At 35.7% G+C, this 12662-nt stretch overlaps 1 pseudogene; it reads left to right on the top strand.

The window, feature by feature from the left end:
- The first annotated feature begins 966 nt into the window (after positions 1 to 966).
- Positions 967 to 10605, top strand: LOC130727625 (tocopherol cyclase, chloroplastic-like; annotated as a pseudogene).
- Positions 10606 to 12662: the final 2057 nt, after the last annotated feature.

Here is a 12662-nt window from a genome sequence, read left to right as displayed (position 1 = left end):
TTCAAAATCTACTTACATAAACTCTTTCCTAAGAATTGATTTTGACTAAAATCAATTATTTATAGAATTTCAAACTTAATTAGTATGTCATTGAAGACACAAGACTCACATTTAAGTGGATTCTTGTTTTTTCAATAAGAAATAACCAACTTCAACTTTAATTTCAAATCTCATTGAGAAACAAGAAGTAAATTAACATAATTTCACATCCCAAAGTCCCGATTTTTTTCTTTGTTCCTATTCCACCATTCACCAAAAATGACTAAAATTTACTTCTTGAAGAAGTGGTCAAATGGTGGACATTGTTCACAAAACTCATTCTAAAGAATTTAGTAGCGTTTATGGCAGAAAAATGAATGTTTCAAAATGAATTGGCCGGCTATGTACTACTACTAGAAGTATCATTTACTTGTAGTTACTAAAATCTTAAAACTTGTAACAATTTAGTGATGATTCTGGGAATCATAAAATTCAAACTGTTAGGTTAAGAATGATGGTTCAGTTCATATTCAATCTCATTAAATGAAATAACTCATTAGTTGAAAACTCATCCAATCTTCACCAAACCACACCATAACTAACTTGGTAGTTGTAGACTTTGCCATGAATTAATTACCAAAAATCCAAACTCTATTCATATCCCACGAAAATCCAAAAATGCTTTATATGCATTCCATATCTACACGTTTCTCTCTTTTTCCCTCATCAGTCAGTTACTTTACAAGAGTATTTGAAGAGGAATTGGCCCATTGGTACTACTACTAGCAATCATAAAATTCAAACTGGTACATTAAGAATAAAGATGGATATGTTCATATTCAATCTCATTAAATAAAATAGCACATTACTTGAAAACTCATCCAATCTTAGGTAGTGTGTGACACACCCCTCCTTCTATATTTGTTTTTACTTTTTAGTACGAGGATTATCAATTTCATTACTAAAATTATGCATTTTCAGATTCATCACAATACAATACAATGCACTGAAACTTGTCTATTTTGCTCTATCACTGAGTCTGTCATCATCATCATTCATTCTCATCCATGGAAACCACCAAGCTCTGGAACTCTCCACACTTTCCTTTCTCCACCACCGCCAATGCCAATGCCAATGCCAGACCCACACACCGCGTTTCTCTCAAACTTCCATTTCCATCAACACCACCACCACCACCACCTTCCCGCCTCCACGTAGCTCCCATTGCGTACTCGCCAACACCACCCAATCGAGACCTTCGAACCCCTCATAGCGGGTAGGTTTTCATTTTATACTGTTCTATTGATTTCAATTCATGAATGAATGAATTGATTGATGATTGTTGTTGTTTAGGTACCATTTTGATGGTTCAGCTCGGAAATTCTTTGAGGGTTGGTACTTCAAGGTGTCGATTCCGGAGCGGAGGCAGAGTTTCTGCTTCATGTATTCGGTGGAGAATCCTGCGTTTCCCAACCCATTGACGCCTTTGGAATCGGTTCAATATGGACCTAGGTTTACTGGTGTTGGGGCTCAGATTCTTGGTGCTGATGATAACTACATTTGCCAATACACTCCACAATCAAACAACTTCTGGGGGAGTAAGCATTTTTTTCACTTTTGATGTGAATTGTAAAATGCCTGATCATGTTCTGTGGATTTGAACTTGTAAATGTATAGGTAGGCATGAACTCGTATTGGGGAACACTTTCGTGGCGAAACCAAATTCAAAACCTCCAAACAAGGAGGTTCCTCCTCAGTAGAGCTGGGTATGCGGGTAAACCGCCCCGCATAGGCCCGCCCCGCGTAGGCCCGCCCCGCGTAGGCCCGCACCGCGTAGGCCCGCATTTAAACGGGCCTCTGATACGCTGGTCCGCCCCGCCCCGCGGATAAGCGGGCTGGCCCGCGGGCCACCAGCCAAATTAAAAAAAATAAAAATGCAATTTAAAACTAAATTAAAAATATTTTTTTTCATAAAAAACCTTATAAATGACTAAATTAAAAAATGAATGGATTTTTTTTCCAAAGTTGTCAAACTTTGTTGATACATAATAATTCATAATTAGTAAACTCAAATGATCAAATCCATTCTTAACTTCTTGCATATAATATTACTATAAATTTAAATAACATAAAAGAAGTCTTACAAATCCAGACACATTAAGTCTAACAAATCCAAACATGAAATCCTTAAGTAATGCATACAAGTCTTACAAATCTTAAAGTTGAACAAACATGTCTTAAAAATCTAAAACAAACCAAAACATCAAATATCCAATTCATGCATCAATCATCAATTCTTCATTCAACATTCTTGGATGTAGGTGGCTCCTCATTTTCATCATCTTCTTCATCTCCTACAACTCAAATTCAAATGTTATAAGTCATAATTGATAATAAATTTAAAAGGTAAAAAATAATTCAATGTATGATTTTATAAACATTTCGTTCATGAAAGAATGCAATAATTACCTTGAACATCAAATCCTAGCAACCAATTTCTTGTACAAATCAAAGCTTGCACATTCTTGGGGAGAAGAGAGCTTCGATATTTGTTGAGAACACGAGAGCCAATACTAAAAGAGGATTCGGATGCTACGGTTGTAATTTGAATGCTCAATATATCACAAGCCATCAATGCAAGAATTGGATATCTTTGTTTATTCTCCTTCCAATATTGCAAAAGATCAAGATCCTTATGATATTGTGAAGAAAGTCTTGGATCATCCAAATATGTTTCCAATTCAGACTTTCCTACTTGTGACATATTTTGATTCTCATATGTGATAAATCTCTACATAATAAAATAGAAACAATAATTAATAAATGTAAAAACTAATTAAAAATTTAGGTAAAAAATAAATACAAGGAGTAAACAAATACTTACATCCAAAACATTGGTGGTAAGAGAACTACTAGGTTGAGAAGCATTAGCAATGTCACTAGTAGTAACCAATGTCTCTTGTGTGGATTGACTTCCACCATCAAAATTGTTGACATACTCATGAAATAGATCATACATCTTTTGTTTGACAATCCTCATCTTAGTTTGGCGAGCAATTGCATCAAGTCCAATGTCAGAATAACAAAACTCCAAAAATTGAAGCTTCAAGCGAGGATCAAGAACGGAGGCAAGTGCAAGAATAACACTATAATCACACCAATACTTATCAAATTTCAGCTGCATTTCTTTTATCATGTCCCTAATCACCGCATCCTCATGAGTCTTATTTTGAAACAACAAACATTCAATAATCCACACTTGCATGAAATACAAATTAGATGTTGGATAAGTGGATCCAGAAAACATATTTGTGATATCATAGAATGGAAGCAAAACCTCACAAATTTTTTTTCCTCTTTCCCAATCTTCATCACTAGGGAGAGATTTGTAGTGTGAATCATCTAAAGCAAGCTCCTTAAATGCACGTCGATATACAAGTGCACTTTTAAGCATCAAGTAGGTGGAGTTCCACCTAGTAACAACATCCAAACGCAAACCAACCTTTGTCTCCTTATCAATACCATGTTTCTCCACATAAACTTTAAAAACATCCCTTCTTCCTTGCGTTGCCCTAACATACTTGACACTTTCTCTAATTTTGGATAAAGCATCATTAGCAACATCCAAACCATCTTGAACTATGAGGTTTAGTATGTGGGCACAACAACGAACATGAAAAAATTCACCATCACATAACAAACTTTTATTATTCTTCAACCTATCTCTCAAAGACTTTTCCAATGTGTCATTAGACTTAGCATTGTCCAAAGTCAATGAGAATATTTTTCCCTCGATTCCCCAATCCACCAAGAAATCATTCACAATCTTAGCCAACTCTTGCCCAGAATGTGGAGGAGGACAATGACAAAAATTAAGAATTTTACTATTCAGTTTCCAATTTTCATCAACATAATGAGCAGTCAATGAAATATAACCAGCAGCAGTACAAGCAGTCCACAAATCAGAAGTCAAATTTATCCTACTTGGAACTTTGGCCAACTCTTCTTTCAATTTTTTTTTTCTCTCCCTCATACAACTTAATAATATCTATTGTGGAAGCACGTCTAGAGGGTACCTTTACTTCAGGATTCAAATATTTCAATAACTCTCTAATCCTCCTATACTCCACAAAATTGAAAGCAAGGTCATGCTCTATGATAGACATGGCTAACATATCACGTACAACTTTGTTATCCACTTTTCTAGTTCTCAATTTGGCACCTTGATGAAGCATTAGTTTACCAGCAGTAGTTTCATGAAACTTTGGAATCATTTGACACGCATTTTTGTGACGCCTCAAAGATGAAGTTCCATAGTCATGACCACCACATACATATTGCTTCCCACAAGCAAGACATTCAGCTCTATTTTTCCCATCAGATCCTTTACCAATTGTTTTGAAGTAATCCCAAACATTAGATGTGAGCGACCTATCTCTCTTCTTATTCTTATCAACTTCTGCGGGTGATTCAATGGAATTTTCAGTTTCAAGGTTCAAAGGATTAGCACTAGACTCACCAACATTAACAGTTTCATCCAATTCATTCATAGAGGAATCAGAAGAATCAGATTCAGACATATTTCCTCCTATAAAACAATAAAAATAGAATATATTATCTAACAAAACTATAGAATCTAACTTCAGTAAAAAAACATTGTACAAAAAAAATATCAACACTGAAACAATGACCACACTATGATCTGGTTCTCTAAAATGGAAAGAGTAAAGTGATGGAAAAAACTAAAAAGCATCAAATTTGTGACTTTTTGACCTTTTGTATAATGACTTAGAAAAAAGTAAATAAGTTTGCTAAGATTACACTGGGAACCTCTTGAAATACGTGGTGCTATTAGTCTAATGCATGTAGCATTCCGTCAATTTTAAGTTGGCATATTCTACAACCTATTATAGCTGGTTGGGCATTGTGGCAGACAAAAAACATCCTTAGATATATACAGCACTCACGCTAAACCTGTGTAACCTTTGATTTTGATCATTCTTTCTCACGATAACACCACATTCCAAACTCAGCATTGTCAAAATCAACACTGAAACAATGACCACACTATGATCTGATTTTCTCCCAGCAGCATCACCAACATAAAAGGATTGATTCATATCAATGGTACCAAACAACAGGGAAAATAGAACATTAAGAAAGGAGGAGCAAACCTGGTTTTGTTCATAACTGGACCTGCATCCCTCTCTCTCTCTCTCTGTCTATATATGTGTGTGTGGGATTAGGATCCTTTTATGTGTGTATGTGTGTGTGTTATGTGATGGTGCAAGAAGGATGTGAATGAAGCCCGTGGAAAAAGCTGTTAATGATTTGTATTTAGAAATGGGATCTGAGGGCTCTGCATTTTTTTTATCCCAATAAATTGGCTTACATTCTGTGTGTGTCTGTCCATGCTATATATCTTCAGTGAGCATTTTAATCTTGTCTTGTTCACTGCATGTTTATCTCGTCCCATCCTACTTGTATTTTTGCATTATAGTTATCTAATTTATCAATGGTACCAAACAACAGGGAAAATAGAACATTAAGAAAGGAGGAGCAAACCTGGTTGATGGGCGGTGGCGCGGCGGCGTGAGGAAGAGAGGGAGCGTGTGTGGTGGCCGCGGGTGGCTGCTGTGCTGGGTGCTTGGCTGCTGGTGCTGGGCGGCTGGGACAGTGGGACTTGAGGAAGAGAGGGAGCGTGTGTCATTTGAGAGAGAGAGGAGAGGAACCAAAAGTAATTTAGGGTTTGTAACTAAATTGTAATGAAATCAGATAAGATTTTAGAGAGAGGAATGGGTTGGACCTTTTTTTTTTTTGGTGTCTTAAACTTTTTTTTTCCTGTTGGGCCAGTTCTTCATTTCAAGGTTTTTTTTTTATAATGCGGTCCAGCCCGCAAAACCGCGGTTCAACCCGCCTGAACTCGCGGGTTGAGCGGGCCAGACCGCGTAGGCCCGCATTTAAACGGGCAACCATTCAGCGAGCCACAGCCCGCGCGGACTGCGGGTTACGCGGGCCGGCCCGCGGGCGCGGGCCAATTCGCCCAGCTCTACTCCTCAGGTTTGTATACTAACTGTTGAACTGCTAATAGCTGTTACCTTTAGAATCCTTTGGAATTTCAGTGTTGATTTTTTTTTATTCTTGAGGTGGTTGGTTGTTCAGTTTCAGTTTTTGTGATGTATGTTTGTTGAGTTTTAGGTGATTCTTTTTGGATGGCTTTCATTTTTTTTCTTCTTGTTAGAGTTATGCAGTGTGATACTCTCGTTATGTCTTACATTGGTTTTAATTTAAATGCTAGAATTGTGTAGTTTGATACTTCTCACAAGTCCCACATTACATGTTATACATATGCTGTGAGCCTTGTAAACCTTTTCTACATACAAACATCAATAAAACTGGTCTTTCGAGCTGTGGACATAGGTACATACACTGCGTGCCTAGCCACATTATATTGTGTCCTCCTTCATCTTCTTGATTCTGGAAGGTCAAGATAAGAGGGTTGTTTGTAATAGGAGAACGGGAAATCCAAAAATAGGCAAGATATGATTTACTGGAATTATGACAAAAAGGGGTCACCGTAAAAGCTAATGCAAGGAGCCAAATAAGAGTGATAAACATAAAGAGCAGAAAGGTGATGAAAGTGAAAATGTTGCAACTAATGAAACTGCATGTATTAAATTGTAACTTAGACAGTCTGGTTGACTCATGGGTTTTGGACATGGTGTGTCATTCTGCACTATACCTTATTCTCATTATATCTTTGGAAAGTTTGGGAAGGTTCACCTCCAAGTCTTATAATATCATTGTAAGAGGTGATGTTGGCATTAGTACCTGTAGTGGAACCCAATGAACATAGCACAATGTCAGATACATTATTTCTTTACATATAAATATGATATTTGTAGGCCAGTTAGATTACATGAGTGGTTATAACTTAGAGTGGGCTTCAGGAAACAAGTCTTATTCTTTGTTTCTGCTTATATATGCTTCCTATTTGTTCATTTTGTGCAGGAATTTAATAATAGAGTGCTGGAAGGTTTTCAAGTCACTCCCCTTTGGAATCAAGGTTTCATTTGCGATGATGGAAGGTGGAAGTTAGATTGCTTTTTAAGTATTGCATTCTCTGGTTAATTTTTTTTCTTACTTGACAGTTGACATAAATTTTAATTATAGGTCAAATTATGTAGAAACAGTAAAGACGGCTCGTTGGGAATATAGTACACGCCCTGTATATGGTTGGGGTGATGTTGGGTCCACACAGAAGTCTACTGCTGGCTTGCTTGCAGCTTTTCCTGTTTTTGAGCCACATTGGCAAATATGCATGGGTGGTGGATTGTCAACAGGCATGTGCTAGTTGTTCAGCTATTCACTATTCAATCTTTTATTTATATCATGGTCTTGAATCCTACATTTACTTTTATTTCTGAACTGAAACATAATAATTTTGTTTGAACAATTATTATGAATCTATCACGGCACTGACGGCAGTATACTACTAATGTATTTTGCCTAAGTGATTGACATTTAGAGCCAGTTTGGATAAACTTCTTAATAAGCATTTATGGAGAAAGAAATTTAGAATGATCTTACAGTAACTGAGTCAAACCTAACTTTTGCACCTTAAGTTTTCAGAAACTCCTTCATTTAACCTCCATGAGACCTGCCTCTAACTTTGTAAGTTTTTTTTTTCCGTAAATTAAGAACCAAGTACTTATTTTAGTAAAAAAGTTCCCATAAACTAGAAGCTTTCCAAACTGGGCCTTAATGCATATTTGGAAACCCAACTTGTTTTCATGTTAAATGAGAATTGCTTCTGATTGACGTGTAGAGCACAAATTTCTCTTTCTTGCTTCTACTTGGGAGAATTGATTTTGAATAAATGTAAAACTGATCCCAACAAGCTATTAGTCACCTGCTACTTACAAAATATTACACGTCGATAATAGTCATGCTGAAAGGATATATAATCATTTCTAGAACCATGAGGTGAATCAGGAAGGGGGGAGTATAATGCTATTTACACTTACAATGTCAATTTTGGACTAAGATTGGATTACTAGGCTCATATTTTGGTGAAGTACTTTTATGCTTTAAGAAGTAATCACTTGCTTGCACCTTGCAGTATTTATGTTCTCTTTCATTTTTCTTATATTAATATTGAATCTCAGGTTGGATAGAGTGGGATCGATGGTGAGAGGATTGAGTTTGAAAATGCCCCATCTTATTCAGAAAAGAACTGGGGCGGAGGATTCCCAAGAAAGTGGTTTTGGGTAAGTAATATTTTTATTCATGAAAGTATATCTTCTAAAGTTCATTAGCACATCAATTCCCTAGTTTGCTATGAATCTTAAGCCGTTGCTGATTGTATGTAATCAATTGCAAACCTTGTCTATTGAAAATTATGGTTAGAATGTTTTATTTCTTCAGCATTATGTTTTATACTTATAGAAAAATCAATTGTCTGTTAACAAGCTATAGACAGCAAGCACATAAGTCATGCTTCATTAGGCCTTGGAGACTGCTGGAGATGGAGTCCTTTTGTATTGTTATATTGACATTCAATTATTCTCACCTTTGTTTGGATCAGTGTCTGTGCTTTTATATTTTTATGCATCTCAAATTATTAATGTTTCGTGCAGGTTCAATGTAATGTTTTTGAAGGTGAGGGTGCTAGTGGAGAAATTGCACTTACAGCTGCTGGTGGATTGAGGCAAATTCCTGGGATAACCGAGACCTTCGAAAATGCTGCACTGGTACCTTCATAAAGCATTTGGCTATAAATTTGATTTATTTCATAAATTTATTACACCAGGAAATAAATTTAAGACTACCTCTGAAATAAATGGTGCTAGTCATGGGAATGACAAAAGGACCAGGACATATAACTAATTTAATTTCTCTTTTTGCCAAAATAATTGTCTCTGCTCTTGCTAGTTGTTCTCTTTGATAAAAACAAACTCTTGGGTGAGGATAAATGCAGTCTTTTAATATCTTAAAATTTGTGCATAAATTGTATTACTGATACTTCACGGAAACATTTGTCCGCTGCTTAAAATCATGAGTGATGAAAAGAGTGATGTTAATATTTCGTATGAAGTGGTTTAATTAGATTGGTATTTCTTCTGAAATGTTCTAATTTGTATATCTAATGGTAGATGGTGCTTTCTTTCGTTTCACGTTGTGGTTATAAATTAAAAACAGAATTTATGTTCTTCTTGTAAGATTTTTAGGGGTCTATTTGCCATCTTCTGTTGTTCACTGCATGCCATTAATCGTCCTCCTCTTGTTATTATTATTATGATTGACTTCTTAATTTTTACTATGTTGCAAACTGGTGCAGATTGGAGTTCATTATGGTGGAAAGTTTTATGAATTTGTGCCATGGAATGGTTTTGTTAACTGGGAAGTCACTCCTTGGGGTTATTGGTTTATGTCTGCAGACAATGGCAGTTATCTGGTAATTATATCTTTCTAATCACATTTTGTTTTTGCTTGTGGCCAAAAGCAATATTGCATACACACACACGTGTTGTGGGTGGGGCATTATTGTTTTGCATCTCATTTGAACTTATCAATATATAAACTAGGGTCCTATAAACTATGGAGTCCTATTGTTTTTTAGAAAAAGTTTTAGTTTTCATTTCCAGTTTTTACTTTTAACTACTTTTTTTCACTTTGTTTCAAATTTCCTCAACAAAACTGAAGAATAGAAAATGGAAACAAGGTGAAATTTTTATAATTAAAATTAAGAGTATGAAAATAGAAATAGAACCCAAACAAATCCTAAATTTATGCTGTGCAACTTAGTTGAACTTCTCAATGCAGGAGAAAAATAATAATTTGATGGGACTTCTTTTGGCAAATGACATGAGTGTGTTTGTATTTACGTTCAAGTTGGTCAAAAACTCATTCACTCCAACGACATGACACATTTAAACTGCCTTGTAATGTACGCTAACAGAAATCCGAACACAATATTGTGGCAGGTTGAATTAGAAGCAAAAACAGATGATCCTGGTACTCCATTGCGTGCGCCAACATCAGAAGCAGGCCTTTCACAAGCTTGTAAAGACACATGTTTCGGAATTCTAACATTGAAAATATGGGAACGAAGATATGATGGCAGAAAGGGGAAGGTGACTTGTTATTTGCACACATAAATTGTTCTTAGATTCAATGTTTGATGGAACATGTTAATGAAATGTTTGGTAAATGGCAGATCATATTGGACGTTTCAAGTGATATGGCTGCTCTAGAAGTTGGAGGAGGTCCATGGTTTAGCACTTGGAAAGGCAAGACGACAATGCCACCAGTCATTGGCCCTGCTCTTGGATTACAGGTAGATCTAGATGGCATTTTTAATGCTGTTCCTCTGTTTAAACCACCTGGTTTGTGATCAATTGGTTTATATCTTTCTTTCAGTTTGATTTGAAGTTTGTATAAACTCTCTCTTATAGCATGTTTGGTTTCATGGGTGGAATGATCCATAATCACCTCTAGTTAGAAGCCATAAGTTTTAGTAGTTTGTAAGTAATCATATATAAATTATGTCAACTTGTGAAGCCAAACAGCATTTAGTGAAGGCAGGTATTCAGAGAAAAGTTTAATGTTTATATATAGAAAGATCAAAATGAAAAGAATTATCTGTTTACAACAAGTTTTATTAATATAAAAGATCAAAAATTAAGAAGAAAAAAAAAGGAAATTAAGAAAATAATAATAATAATAAGTCCCTTAACAAGAGGTTCTCTAACTCAGCGTCCGAAGCATCAAAACACTCGAACTCTAGACAACGCACCACATGTACCAAGCTTCATGAGCATGTCCGCTGCAATGTTGCAACCCCTGTCGGATCCTGTTAGTGACAATTGTTCAACCCATGGTCAGTAGTGTCGGAATATCAAGCCTTTGATCAACACAGTCAACCTTCCTTCTGGACAACCTTCCTTGTATATAAAATTTTACCAATGTCTATGATAAAAAAATCCCTCGGATATTTATTTAATCATAAGTAGTTGTTAAAATTTATAATTTTTTATAACCATAAATTAAACAATAGAAGTAAGTAATACAACTCGTGAGTTAAATTAAAATGTGATTATATGGCTTTATTTTATTTTAATCCACACCAGCAGAGACAACAATTGCAGCTTGTGCTTTGGATTAGTAGAAGCTGATCTCATTGAACATCTAATCCTTACTGAGAGAAACCTATTTACTTAATGTGATTTCTAAACCTTAAAGGATTAGACTCATAATTAACTTTGTATTGTAGTTACCTAATTGGGTATAGTATTTTACCGATTGAAATTTGATTCAAATTCATATCTTTTGTTATATAAGGATATATAAAATTATTGTACTATAGATTTATCCAGCTGTGTTTCAGATAGGCCACATGTTTCACGAAATAAATAATTAGAGAGAGAGGGGTTCCACCATATCATCACTTTTGAGCTAACTCGATCCACATTTGATGATATCTTGGTCAATGAGCTAAAATGGTATTTGCAATTGAACTAATTTGCTAAAACTTCGGGTAAAAAATGTAATATTTTATATATCATCTAAAGTTTTGGTCCTTAATGACATGTGATATATTTAACATGAGATGAAATGTAATGGTTAGTTAATGAGTTTTGATTCGTTTACCACATCATTTTTGCAGCAAATATCTGCATTTCGTGGTGATTTATGACCGTCACAAACTACAATTGTCTTGTGTTTGCTATAAAAAACCGGTGTACCCGAATTGTTTTTTTAATTACTATATCAAAAGGATGGTGCGTTGTATCCAATTATATGCGGTCCCTTTTTTTTTTTATAAAAATTCAAACCAGCAATAGGTCCTCCATTTCTCAAGTCCCCACATCCCTCCCTCTCTCCCTCTTCCTCTTCCTCTCTCTCTCTCTCCCTCTCTGTCTCTGTTGGGCGTGTTGTGTGTTTGGGTGGATAAAGATGGCAGGTGGTAGGAGAATCTTGTCCATGTTTCTTGTGTCATTTATGTGGATTAATGCCCAATATGCATTTGTAAGTTGTACTTTGACACCACAAGTGCAAAGAAAAATTGCTAGAGCCAATCAAAAGGGACCTTATCTTGGTCTGATCATACCAAATACTTTTGAACTAGACCCTCTTCTTCAGAATTCAGACTACACTCCAAGTAAAATCACCATAGACTTTGCTGGTAAGTGCCATGTAATTTGACTATATTATTAATACACTTACTATCCTAATTATGAGTACGACAAAAGCTATTACATCAATTATTGACACTTTCCATTTTTACAATTTTTTAATGAAGGAAGGAGACTTCGATTTGGAGCCATTGGCCACAAGCCTGTTATACTGGTCATGACAGGAATGAGCATTGTTCTGTACTAGGGAGATCTGACGTAGAAGACTGACAGAAAGTAAACCCTAGCAGAGTACTAAAAATATCATAAAAGGAATATTCTCATTAAATGTTCAAAAGGTCCTTTTTACAAGGTGTTGACCTCTCCTTTTATAGAGGGAATGATCATGATGTGGACTTTTGCTGTACTTGGGCCTGACAACCGGGGCCCAAGCCTTTATACATATAAGACAAATCTAAATGAATCTTCCAGCTGGCGTGTGGGCCTATCTAAAGGGCGAGCGGGATTCAGCGTTATTCTGTGAATCCCGCCAAGACTGACTTTCGT

Source organism: Lotus japonicus, chromosome 1 (genome assembly GCF_012489685.1).
Source record: "Lotus japonicus ecotype B-129 chromosome 1, LjGifu_v1.2".
NCBI lineage: Eukaryota > Viridiplantae > Streptophyta > Magnoliopsida > Fabales > Fabaceae > Lotus > Lotus japonicus.
This window is presented reverse-complemented; position numbering and strand designations above follow the sequence as displayed.